Raw genomic sequence first — 13,336 nt, forward strand, 5'->3', positions numbered from 1 at the left:
TTTTAAATGGTGAAAAACTGAAAGTATTCCCTTTAAGAACAGGAACAAGACAAAGTGCCCACTCTCACCATTATGATTCAACATAGTTTTGGAGGTTTTAGCCACAGCAATCAGAGAAGAAATGAAATAAAAGGAATCCAAACTGGAAAAGAAGAAGTAAAATTGTCACTCTTTGCAGATGACATGATATTATACATAGAAAACCCAAAAGACTCTACCAGAAAACTGCTAGCACTAATTGATGAGTTTAGTGAAATAGCAGGATACAAAATTAATGCGCAGAAATCTCTTGCATTCCTATACACTAACAACGGAAGAGCAGAAAGAGAAATTAAGGAAACTCTCCCATTTACCATTGCAACAAAAAGAATAAAATACCTAGGAATAAACCTGCCTAAGGAGGCAAGAGAGCTGTATGCAGAAACTATAAGACACTGATGAAAGAAATCAAACGATACAAACAGATGGAGAGATATACCATGTTGTTGGATTGGAAGAATCAACATCGTGAAAATGACTATCCTACCCAAAGCAATTTACAGATTCAACGCAGTCCCTATCAAATTACTAATGGCATTTTTCACAGAACTAGAACAAGAAATCTTACTATTTGTGTGGAAACACAAAAGACCCTGAATAGCCAAAGCAATCTTGAGAAGGAAAGTTGGAGTTGGTGGAATTAGGCTTCCTCACTTCAAACTATACTACAAGGCCACAGTGATCAAGAAAGTATGGCACTGGCACAAAAATAGAAAGGAAAATCAATGGAACAGAATAGAGAACCCAGAGGTAAACCCAAGCACATATGGGAGCCTTATCTTTGACAAAGGAGGCACGAATACACAATGGAAAAAAGACAGCCTCTTCAATAAGTGGCGCTGGGAAAATTGGACAGCAACATGTAAAAGAATGAAATTAGCACAGTTCCTAACACCATACACAAAAATAAACTCCAAATGGATTAAAGACCTACATGTAAGGCCAGACACTATAAAACTCCTGGAGGAAAACATAGGCAGAACACTCTATGACATCCATCAAAGCAAGATCCTTTTTGACCCACCTCCTAGAATCATGGAAATAAAATCAAGAATAAACAAACGGGACCTAATTCCCTCAGAATGGGAGAAAATACTCGCCAATGGAGCAACAGACAAAGGATTAATCTCCAAAACATATAAGCAGCTCGTGCAGCTTAATACCAAAAAAGCAAATAACCCAATCCACAAATGGGCGGAAGACCTAAATAGACAGTTCTCCAAAGAAGACATGCAGATGGCTAACAAACACATGAAAAGATACTCAACATTACTAATCATTGGAGAAATGCACGTCAAAGCCACAGTGAGGTATCACCTCACACCGGTCAGAATGGCCATCACCAAAAAATCTAGAAACAAAAATGTTGGAGAGGGTGTGGAGAAAAGGGAACTCTCCTGCACTGTTAGTGGGAATGTAAGTTGGTACAGCCATTATGGAAAACAGTTTGGAGGTTCCTTAAAAAACTAAAAATGAAATTAACATATGATCCAGTAATCCCACTACTGGGCATATACCCAGAGAAAACCATAATCCAAAAAGAAACATGTACCATAACGTCCCTTGCAGCACTATTTACAATAGCCAGGACATGGAAGCAATCTAAATGCCTGTCAACAAATGGATGGACAAAGAAGATGTGGCACATATATACAAAGGAATAATACTCAGCCATAAAAAGGACTGAAATTGAGCTATATGTAATGAAGTGGATAGACCTAGAGCCTGTCATACAGAGCAAAGTAAGCCAGAAAGAGAAAAACAAATACCATATGCTAACTCATACGTATGGAATCTAAAAAAACGGTACTGATGAACCTAGTGACAGGATAAGAATAAAGATGCAGATTCAGAGAATGGACTGGAGGACACGGGATTGGGGGTTGGGAGCGAAGGGGAAGCTGGGTGAAGTGAGAGAGTAGCATAGATATATATACACTACCAACTGTAAAATAGATAGCTAGTGGGAAGTTGCTGTATAACAAAGGGAGATCAACTCGATGATGGGTGATGCCTTCGAGGGCCAGGACAGGGAGGGTGGGAGGGAGTTGTGGGAGGTAGGGGATATGAGGATATATGTATAAATACAGCTGATTCACTTTGGTATACCTCAAAAACTGGTACAAGAGTGTAAATCAATTATATTCCAATAAGGAGCTTAAAAATAAAAAAAATAAAAATAAAAAAATAAAAAACATCCCTCAAGAAAAAAAAGTTAAATAATTTCCTAAATTCCCAAAGGCTGCGTGAGAGGTATTACAAAGAAACTGAAAGACCATGTTTGATAGATACTATGGGAGGTATGCTTCAACTTTCATATGTTCTTTTCCCTGAAATGCATTTGTCTGAGAACCTGGAAGCTGACTTCTAGTTTTTCTTCCCCAACCCCCTTTCCACAGTCAGTCTCTTTCCACTTATAGCAGAACAGGTATTCCTTTCACTCATATCGAATATTTTTAAGAAGAATTGCTCTATATTGTAAACAAAGGTATAATTAAAACACAGGGGTAATTTTTTTTTAAAGTATTGCTTATGGTAGAGAGCCCCGTAAGCTTGGGTAGGAAATATTGAAGGCAGAATTGCCTCATTTTCTCATGGTGGCAAACATGTTGAATCCCATACCTTCTCCCTCTCATCTAACCAGACCTATCCATTTACATCAATTTACTTTTTCTCTGTATCTCAGCTCTCTATTAATATCTATTTCAAGGTTAGAATCCAGACTTGATAATGATGTCACAGGGATATATTTTTTAAACACACTTATTTAATAAAAAATTTTATTGTTTTCAGATTTTTTAGATGAAAAATAAATCTAACAGCCTGGTTGGTTTGAAAGTGAGGTCATGGAGTTAGATGGGAGAACTTTTCAAAAAAGTGAATAATCTAAACCTACAAATCCATTTTGATTAACATATTTAAGGCAAACAAATGATAAATAATGCACTATAGCACACTCCTTTGCAGCTGTTTAAAATGATGAAAAAAGTTGGCTGATGTCAACTTAAAAATGTGCAAACAAGTGTCTGTTTCCCCCCAAATTTTTAAGGGATGTATGAGGGAAAGTGTTCAAAGACTATTGTCCTATTTTACTTGCCTCTCATTTACTCGTAGATAATCATGATTTAGGGAAGAAAATTGCTGGGTTTTGGTTCCTGGTATGACTTCTGTGCTGGGGCTATAACTTATCCTACTAAAAAAAGCTGAATCTATATATCTCTATTACAAAAACAGAGCCCTTCACCATCACCATCTGGTCCCAGCGTCCTTAAGAGTCCGATTTCCTCCCATTATTCCTAAAATCCCTGACACTCTGATGCAATAAAACTCTCATGATTCTTGGGACAAACCAGTTTTTTTTTTCTTTTTCCTTTCAATTATATGTTCTCTCAGGTGCTCTTTATTCTTTTGGAACATCCTTTCCACTTCCTTACTCATCTGGAAAATTCAATTCAGCCCAGCATTACGTTTTCACACCACTATAAGAATCTACCTACCTGTGGGTGGGAGAATCTGCTTTAACGAGTCCCATTTTGTCTACTCCATCCTGTGCACGAATAAGACTTTAGGGTCTTGAAGAAGCTGAGGGGCTTCCTGAGCTCTCTGAAGATGAACTACCTTTCATTGGTGAGTAAATCTGTCTTTACTCCCACCTGTTCTGTTGGAGTCTGAGTGATTTTTATGCATAACTGGTTTAGGGGCCATAGTGTTTGGAATGGGATATTCTATAGTAATTCTTTCAACTGTCCTTTGTTAAACCTTTGCTTTGTGGGTAGCTTGCCAAGACTGCAGGTCATTGGTGATATAAATGAGAGAAAATGACTCATCATTAATTTTGTGGGATTGACTGGAGACTGACTTCATTAATATTTTGTATCTCTTCTTAGAAGGACTCTAATCCCTGATGAACCCAGTGCCAGGGCAAGAATAAAGATGCAGATGTAGAGAACTGACTTAAGGACACAGGGTTGGGTAGGGGGTGAACAGGAAGCTGGGACGAAGTGAGAGAGTAGCATTGACATATACACACTACCAAATGTGAAATAGATAGCTAGTATGAAGTTGCTGCATAACATAGGATGATAAACTCGATGATGGGTGATGACTTAGAGGGCCAGGATAGGGAGGGTGGGAGGGAGTAGCGGGAGGGAGGGCATATGGGGATATATGTATAAATACAGCTGATTCACTTTGGTGTACCTGAAAAACTGGCACAAGAGTGTAAAGCAATTATATTCCAACAAAGAGCTTAAAAAAAAACAAACAAAAAACTCCAGTCTTACCATGAGGGCTTCAGCCTCATGATCTAATTACCTCCCAAAGCCACACCTCCAAATTCCATCACATGAGGTGTTAGAGTTTCAACATACAAATTTTGGGAGAAACAAACATTCAATCCATGGCATGGAATTATGGTAAGTCATCCCAAGACTTTGCAGAGAAAGTGAAGACAAACTATGCCTCTGAGAATCATTCTAGAAAGGTCACCCAACAGTTGAGGTGAGTCATGAGAAGATGTAATCTACTTTAATTATAAACATGTTTCTGTTAGCAAAATCAAGCAAAGAACCCCATGGAAATCTTTGTTCTTAGAATGTAACCAAGGCATGCTAAGAAAAAAGTCACAGGCTTTTAATAGCAGAATAGAAGCCAAAGGAATGCATTTAAAGAGTCAAAGTGCAGAGGCCTGAACTCTCATCACACAACAGAAATACTCTTACAGTGGAGTTGAAAGCAGATAAATAAATAAAACTCTCATAGATGGCAACAATCGAGGCACTGCTGCTTTGGTTTTTGATTCCTCATGGACCAAGGACATTTGACATTCTGGGGAGATTGTGTTAGGAAAGAGAATGCATTGGCTTGTGGATAACAGTGGATTATATTCCAATCTTGCATAGACTCTGAGCATGAGTTTCTGGTCTATACTCAGGATATGCATTCCTGATAATCTTCTGTCATTGTCTGAGAAGCCAGCTGGCTTTACTCTTTGATATCTCCTTTTGTAAATCGATGATCACTATTTCTGTACAAAAACTTTTCAGCAAATTTTCTTGGTGGCTATCTTCCAAAGGAGAGCTTTTATAGAAAAGGATTTGAAAAGATAGTGTTGTTTACTCTCCTAAGGTATGTGGGCTCATTCTTTCCACCTAGAACAAGACATTTGGGAAGGGTCAAGAAGGAACAGCATGGCTCTATTTGAGATTTCAGAGCATAGCACTGCCAGGTTGGAAGAGTTTCTCTAGACATCAGAACTGTGGATGTTGTGAGATGAGAATTCTCCTTGGAGCTCATGACACTCATTTGTAAATACAGACCTCACAGTATTCACTGAGTTGTACATGTGGTCGCTCCAAGAGACAGGCAGAGATTACCTGGATTTTTATGACTTCTATCCTTTTTAGGACTTTACCTCACCCTGAGGTCATAGGATCATCTTCCATGCTCTCGTCCCATCCTTGTTTCTCAGGGTGTAGGTGAGTAGATTGAACAGTGGGTGATAACACAGTGAAAGAAGGACATGAACTTGGCTTGGAGGCACATATAGATAGCTTGTCTGAAGTACATGGTGACAACCACCAAGTGGGAACTGCAGGTGCTGAGCACCTTGTACCTTCCTTTGGCTGAAGGTAACTTCAACACAGCCCTGGCAATGAATGTTTAGGAGGTAAACACAAGCAGGGGAGCCACCAGTGCAGAAGAAATGACTCTTATGGCCAGGGATAGATTATTAGCAGTGGTGTCTCCATAGACCAGCCTAATCAGAAAAGGAACCTCACAGAAAAAGTAGTCAAGTATGTGGTGACCACAGTGGTGGAGCTGGAGGGTGAGTGAGGCTTGGAACAACAAATTGATCAGGCCACTGGACCAGGCAGTGGTTGCCAGTTGCATACACACATGGGGGTGGATGATGAGTATATACCAGAGGGGCCAGCAATAGCTACTTATCAATAAAAGGCTGTCTCTGTCAGCAGGGCACATTCTGTTCAGTGGAAGAAGTAGGCCTGGGTGATGCAGTCCCAGGAAGAAGTTGTCTACTCTGGTTCCCAGAGGTTGGTCAGCAGCTAAGGCAAAATAGTGCAGGTAATACAAAGGTCCAGCACAGAGAGATTTTTCCAGGAAGAAGTACATGGGGGTCTGGAGTCTGGGCTCCATCACAGATGATAGAGCCGCTCCCCATCAGGGTGCTGGATGCCCTTCCACGTCCATGGTTGATGATAACATTGAGTGTACCCTTCCAGCCATACATAAGGTGGATGCCATGGAAGCAGAAAATGTGAGTTTCCTTAGCACAGTTGTCATATTAGACTTCTCAGATCATCTGTGGCTGGAGATGCCCCTTTTTGGAGTGTTCCCGGTCTCCCACATCCTCACCCTGATGGGGTGTGGTTCCATACAAAGTTTAGGATTATTTTTTTTTAAATTCTCTAAAATTGCCATTGGAATTTTGACAGAGATTCTATTGGATTTATAGTTGGCTTTGGGGAGTATGGACATTTTAATATTAATGCTTCTGATCCATGGGCATGGTATATCTTTCCATTTGTTTATGTCTTCTTTAAGCATTGTCTTATTGTTTTTATTTTATAGATCTTTCACTTTGTTTAATTTATCTCTAATGTTTTATTTTTTAGTGCTTTTTAAAAAAGTGTTACACCTTTTATTTTATTTTATTATTATTATTTTTTATTTATTTATTTTATTTTTTATTTATTGGCTGCACTGGGTCTATTTTGCTGCACATGGGCTTTCTGTAGTTGCAGAGAGTGGAGGCTACTCTTCATTGCAGCGTGCAGGCTTCTCATTGCAGTGGCTTCTCTTGTTGTGGAGCACAGGCTCTAGGCACACGGGCTTCAGTAGTTGTGGCACATGGGCTCAATCGTTGTGGCTCATGGGCTCTACAGCGCAGGCTCAGTATTTGTGGTGCATGGGCTTAGTTGCTCTGCAGCATGTGGGATCTTCCCAGACCAGGGCTCGAACCCTGCATTGGCAGGCAGATTCTTAACCACTGCATCACCAGGGAAGCCCTTTTTTAGTGCTATTTTATGGGATTGTTTCTTTTATTTCTTTTCCAGGTAGTTCATTTTTAGTATACAAAAACACAATTGATTTTGCATGTTATTTTGTAAATTGCAGCTTTTCAGAATATTAAAAATTACTTTTAACATATTTTTGGGTAGAGCCTTTAGGGTTTTCTATAAATAAGTTAAGTCATCAGCAAACAAAGACAATTTTACCTCTTCCTTTCTGATTTGGATAGTTTTTATTTCTTTTACTTGTCGAATTGTTCTGACTAGGTCTTTAGTACTGTGTTGAATAGCAGAGGTCAGATTGGGCACATTTATCTTGTTTCTGATATTAGTGGAAACACTTTCAACTTTTTACCATTGAATGTGATGTTAGTTGTGGGTTTGTTACATATGGCTTTTGTTACAGGGCCGCCTGATTACCCGGGACTTCTGACTGTGTTTCATGGTCAGGTGAGACCACTAGCTGGGCTCTGTAATCACCTCTATTTGGGCAGGTCACAGAATGTATTCCCTGGCAGAGTGATGCCACTTGTTGGACTCTGATTCAGCAGGCCTGTGGGCATAGCTCTACGATAGTCCCTGCTCTGATGGGGCCTCAGGCAGTGCTCTCTGACCAGATATTACCACTGACTGGAATCTGGGTTCAGGCACTGCCACTATCTGGGCTTCACAACCAGCCCAGGGCCTCAGGCTCTGCTCTGTGATCAAGTGGGGCTGCAAACTGTGATCCAAAGTTGGGTGGGGTTGCAGGTTGGGCTTCTTTATCAGATAAGTCCTTGGCTGTGCTTTCTTTTTTCTTTTTTTTTAAATGTTTGTTTGTTTGTTTGTTTATTAATTTATTTTATTGGCTGTGTTGGGTCTTCCTTGCTGCCCATGGGCTTTCTCTAGCTGCGGCGAGTGGGGGCTACTCTTCTTTGTGGTATGTGGGCTTCTCATTGCTGTGGCCTCTCTTGTTGCAGAGCACAGGCTCTAGGCGTGTGTGCTTCAGTATTTGTGGCACATGGGCTCAATAGTTGCGGCTCACGGGCTCTAGAGTGCAGGCTCAATAGTTGTGGCACACGGGCTTAGTTGCTCCACGGCATGTGGTATCTTCCTGGGGCAGGGATCAAACCCGTGTCCCCTGCATTGGCAGGTGGATTCTTACCCACTGTGCCACCTAGGAAGTCCTTGGCTGTGCTTTCTTATTGGGAGAGGTTGCTAGCTGTGATCTGCCTTCAGGAGGAGGATACTACCTGTATCCTGCAGTAGAGTGGGGCTAGATACTTCTCAGCGGTCAAGTGCAGTTGCTGCCCAGGCAGGATCACTGGCTGGGCTCACTGCCTGGGCAAGGCTACAGGTTGTGTCCAGCAATCAGGCAGGACCATATGTAACAGCAGAAGAACAGAATTAATACCATGTTGGAACAGCCTCCCTCATTCCTTAACTTATGTACTCTATTACTTTAGCCCTGCACATAAAGAGTTAAGTATTAGAGAAATGTTGCTTGTGCCCAAATAGCTCATTAAGTTCCCTGAAGAAAGTTTCCATCCCATAGTCCCAAGCTACTTAGGCCACTACTTGTTAAAGATAAGTTTGCTTTCAGCCCAGAAAGGTTGCTAATAAGCAGAGATAAGAATGGTAGAGTAAAAACTGCTAACAATTTGAAGATTTTGCGGGAGATTTGGGATCCAGCCTACATGAACAAGCAGAAGAAGGAAGAAATGTTATGCTTCCCTCGAAGGCCAGGTGGCTCCAAGAAGTCTGCACTCTGCTTTCACCCTTTAATCCTAAATCCTCCTAGTTCCCCTTTCCCTTAACATAAAGGAAGCCTGAATTTTATTCCGAGTTAAAGTCGTTGTTTAAGTCACTAGTCTGCCAATCTTCTCGTTTTGCTGGTTTTCTGAATAAAGTCACTATTCACTGCCCCAACGTCTTGTCTCTTGATTTATCGGCCTGTCATTTGGCAAGTAGTACAAGTTTGGACTCAGTAACACAGGCTAGGGCTCCACTGCTGGGTGGGTTTCTAGCCTGGGCTCTGTGGCTGAGTGGTACCATAGGTCACTCACCAAGGCTCTTCAGGGACACTGTTTAGACTCCCTGGTGATGCAGGGCCAAGAGGCTATGCTCAAGAGTCTGGCATGGCTGCTGGCTTAGCTCCCTAACCAGGCAGGCCATAGCATGTGCTCTGAGGCTGCTGAGTGTTTGTGGCCATGCCCTTTTGAGGCCTTGGACTAGAGGCTATGCTTAGCAATTGTACAGGGCTGTAAATTTTCTTTTGTGCCTGGGTAGGGATATAGAATGGGCTCCAATTCAGCCTGTTGGCTAGGGATCCAAATCAGGGAGAACTGCCAATTGAGCTCCCTGGCTGGGTGGTGTCACCAGCTCAGCTCTGCAAATGGGCAGGACTACTGGCTAGGAGCTCTGCTCAATGCTGCTGCAGGTAGGAATTTGGTTCACCAATATCTGACCACTTGTTGCTCTGAGCCCTGCCCTCCTCCATCTCTATCTGATTCTCAGTGGTCAAGCTCTGAAGATTTTTTCACTGATTTTATTTTTTTTTAAATTTATTTATTTTCTTTATTATTTATTTTTAGCTGTGTTGAGTCTTTGCTGCTGTGTGCGGGCTTCCTCTAGTTGCTGCTAGCTGGGGCTACTCTTTGCTGCGGTATTCGGGCTTCTTACTGCAGATAGCTTCTCTTGTTGCAGAGCACAGGCTCTAGGCATGCGAACTTCAGTAGCTGTGGCACAAGGGCTTCAGTAGTTGTGACTCGTGGGCTCTAGAGAGCAGGTTCAGTAGTTGTGGCTCACAGGCTTATTTGCTCTACGGCATGTGGGATATTCCTGGACCAGAGATTGAACCGGTGTCCCCTGCATTGGCAGGCGGATTCTTAACCACTGTGCCACCAGGGAAGTCCCTTCACTGCTCTTCTGAAGCAAGATTTGAATCGGCCTCCAAGAATTGTCCTGAAACACTGGGAAAGCTGGATGTTCTCCTTGGGTTCTCTTTTTCCCATGGGAGAAATCATAGGTCCAGGGGTCCCTCTTGATGCAGTGCTGTGTCATCCTGAGGGAGGGGTGATGTGGTCAGACTGTAGCTGCTCCTCTAACCCTTTTAATGTGATCCTTCTTGGACTTTGCATTCTAGGAGGTAGCTATAAACGTTCCTCCATGTTCTGGGATTTTGTCAATGGTATCTTCTCTATATATAGTTGCTAGTTGGTTTTCTTGTGAGGGGACTAAAATTGGGAACAACTATGTCGCCATCTTGATGAGGTTACTTCCTCCCTGACTTTCTTTCATTTTTTAGTAACTCACCGAGTTTCTTTAAGACAACATGTTGAAATCTTTGCCAGGCAATTCATAGAACTCTATTTCTTTAGTGTTAGTTATTGGAGGTTTACTTTGTTCCTTTGATTGTGTCATGTTTCCCTGAATTCGTGTTTCTTATAGCTTCGTGCTGATTGTTCCTTTGAAGAAACAGCTACCTCTCCCAGTCTTGATGAACTGGCTTCAACAAGGAAAGACTTTCACCGCGGTGCCTGAAGTGAGATTTTGGAAGTCTCTCAAGCCTTTTCTTATGTATGTACCTTATTTAGACTTGGTTGTGTAGATTCTCAATTAGAGGAATTTACTGTTTTTTTTTTTTTTCTTTTTTCTTTTTTCCTAGATGCCCATAACCTCTTGCTCCCTCTGGTGTCTGACTGTTGTACCAAGAGCTGGGACGTTGTATACATCGCTTGCTCTTCTTTCTCTCTCGGTAATCTTGCTGAGCCGTGCCACCACAGCAAGGCACCTATCCTCTTTCCTTTGTTCTCTGTTACCCGTACCACACTATATCAGCTGCAACAGCATCCTCAGTGAGGTAAAACAGAAAGCAGCCCCTCAGGCAAAGCACTGAAAGACAGGAATATTGGAGGCACGCTCCACTACTCTCCCTCACTCCTGGGGGAGGATCCTCAGGCTTTGCCCTATCTCAACGTCACAGAGCTGTGCTGACCACAGCAAGCTGCCCACCTCTTTTGTTCTTAGCTGCCCTGGGCAACCAAACTGTGGTGTTTTCTTCAGCACTCCATGTGAGGCAATACTGCCCTTGGGCAGTACACAGAAGGTCATGAGCCACTCTCTCTTTCCTCAAGTGGGAGAAAGAAGTTGTGGGCTGAGGCAACGTCTCTGTGCTGAGCTTGTCAACTTGTGGTGGTGGTGGCGGCCGGGGGTATGCTGTTGCTGGTAAATTGTAATTGCTCTTCTTACTCGTTCCAGTGTTGCAGTTCTTGGTTTTGTGCTTTTGTCTTGAGTACTGTATCTTCTTATCTGGATTCTGGACTTTTCATATATGATTGTCAAATTGGTGTTTCTGTGGAAAATAAGGTGTAGGACTTAACTATTTTGTCATTTTGCTGACATCTCTGCTGTATTTTAAAGTTAATCTCCTTTAGGGGCTAAAAGCAGAACTTATTTAATCTCAATCAGGAAAGAGAATTCAGAGAATCTACTCAAAGAATCATTAAAAAATAACCATGGATAGGGTAATTTGAGAATGGAAAATAGTATCATGATTAGCTCATATTTCAGTTGCAATAGAGCCTATTATTTTTACTTCTAAATTAATTTGCTTTGGAGTTGAGTAATTACTGTATGTTTGTTACAATAAGCATAGGAGAAACTGAGACCCTCCTGGGAAGTATTCCCAGAGGACTTCCTGAGCTGCTACTCTGTCTTAGTGGTACATCACTTGATAAAGCCTCACAAAAAGCCTATCTGTGCATGAGGGAAATGATTTTCATTTTACCTTCTGAACAAGAAATGGGGCTTCAGACCATGATCATGCCTGCTTTATAGTAGAGTTTGTGGTCTGTAATCCCCAGCAAAATCTGGTCCCTAAGAGAAAGTAGAGTAGTGCTGTTGAATAGAAATCTCTACAATAATAGAAGTGTTTTATTTCTGCTCTGCCTAATGGTACGTATCTCAACATGCTGTTGTGCTGATTCAATAAGTTTGTTTATAGAAAATCCTTAGAATAGTAACTCACATAATCGGGCTTCTTATATTTGTTGTTTATAAATTGACTATCTTTATTATTATTGTTATTTTGTATAGATGTGTATATTAGTTTGCTAGAGTTGCCATCACAAACTACCAAAAACTGATGGCTTAACAACAGAAATTTTTTTCTCCCAGTTGTGGGGGCTAGAAGTCTGAGCTCACTGTGTTGGCAAGGTTAGTCTCCTATGAGGCCATTCTCATTGGCTTGTATATGGCCATCTTCTCCCTGTGTCTTCACCTGGCTTTATTCCTCTGTATGTGTCTGTGTTCTAATTATTTCTTCTTATAAGGTCATCAGTCATATGGGATTAAGACCCACCCTAATGACTTCATTTTAAGGTAGTTTCTTCTTTAGAGACACTGTATTCAGTCACATTCTGAAATAATGGGGTTAGGACTTCAACATATAAAATTTCAGGCTGTAAAGACATGTGTTTTTACATGTTAATAGGTAAGAACTCATATTTGAGGGATTTTGATGAAGTAATATTTCATAGAATACATATATTACTTATGTTAACATTATGAATTTATTTTTCTGCCTTTAAAGCATTGGTCTACTTAAATTTTGCTATTGTTTTAAGATGTGAGATGACAGGTTGATTTTTTTCAAATGTCACCATTAAAAATAAGCTGATTAATTAGTGCATTCATTAAAAATTTAAATATTTTCCACCTTCATAATCTGTTAACATCTTCACATTTATTGGCTCTCATTTTATTTTTCTTAACTCTTTTGGCTTCACTGAGGTAAATTGATACATAAGAATTGTATATATTTAGGCTTTAAAACTTGGGGTTTTGATAGATTTACATGGTAAAATGATGGCAACAATAAAACATTAATATATCCATCACCTCTTATAGCATTTTCCTTCTTTTTTGTGTGTGTGTTGAAAAAACTTATCTGCTCTCTTAGGAAATTTTAAGAAAACAAGACAGTATTTTTAAAATTGAGATATAATTGGCATATAACATTGTATAAGTTGCAAGTATACGATATATTAATTTGTTATATTTAGATACTGTAATATGATAACTATTGTAGTGTTAGTCAACATCTCCATCATCTTATATAATTATAATCTCTTGTTTTGTGGTGAGAACATTTAGAATCTAGTTTCTTAGCAACTTTCAAGTATATAATACAGTGTTATTAACTACAATCATGACTTTGTGCATTAGACGTCCAGAACTTATTTTCTACCTGCAAGTTTGTACCCTTTGACCAACATCTCGCCAAC

This window comes from Hippopotamus amphibius, chromosome 15, assembly GCF_030028045.1.
Source record: "Hippopotamus amphibius kiboko isolate mHipAmp2 chromosome 15, mHipAmp2.hap2, whole genome shotgun sequence".
Classification (NCBI taxonomy): domain Eukaryota; kingdom Metazoa; phylum Chordata; class Mammalia; order Artiodactyla; family Hippopotamidae; genus Hippopotamus; species Hippopotamus amphibius.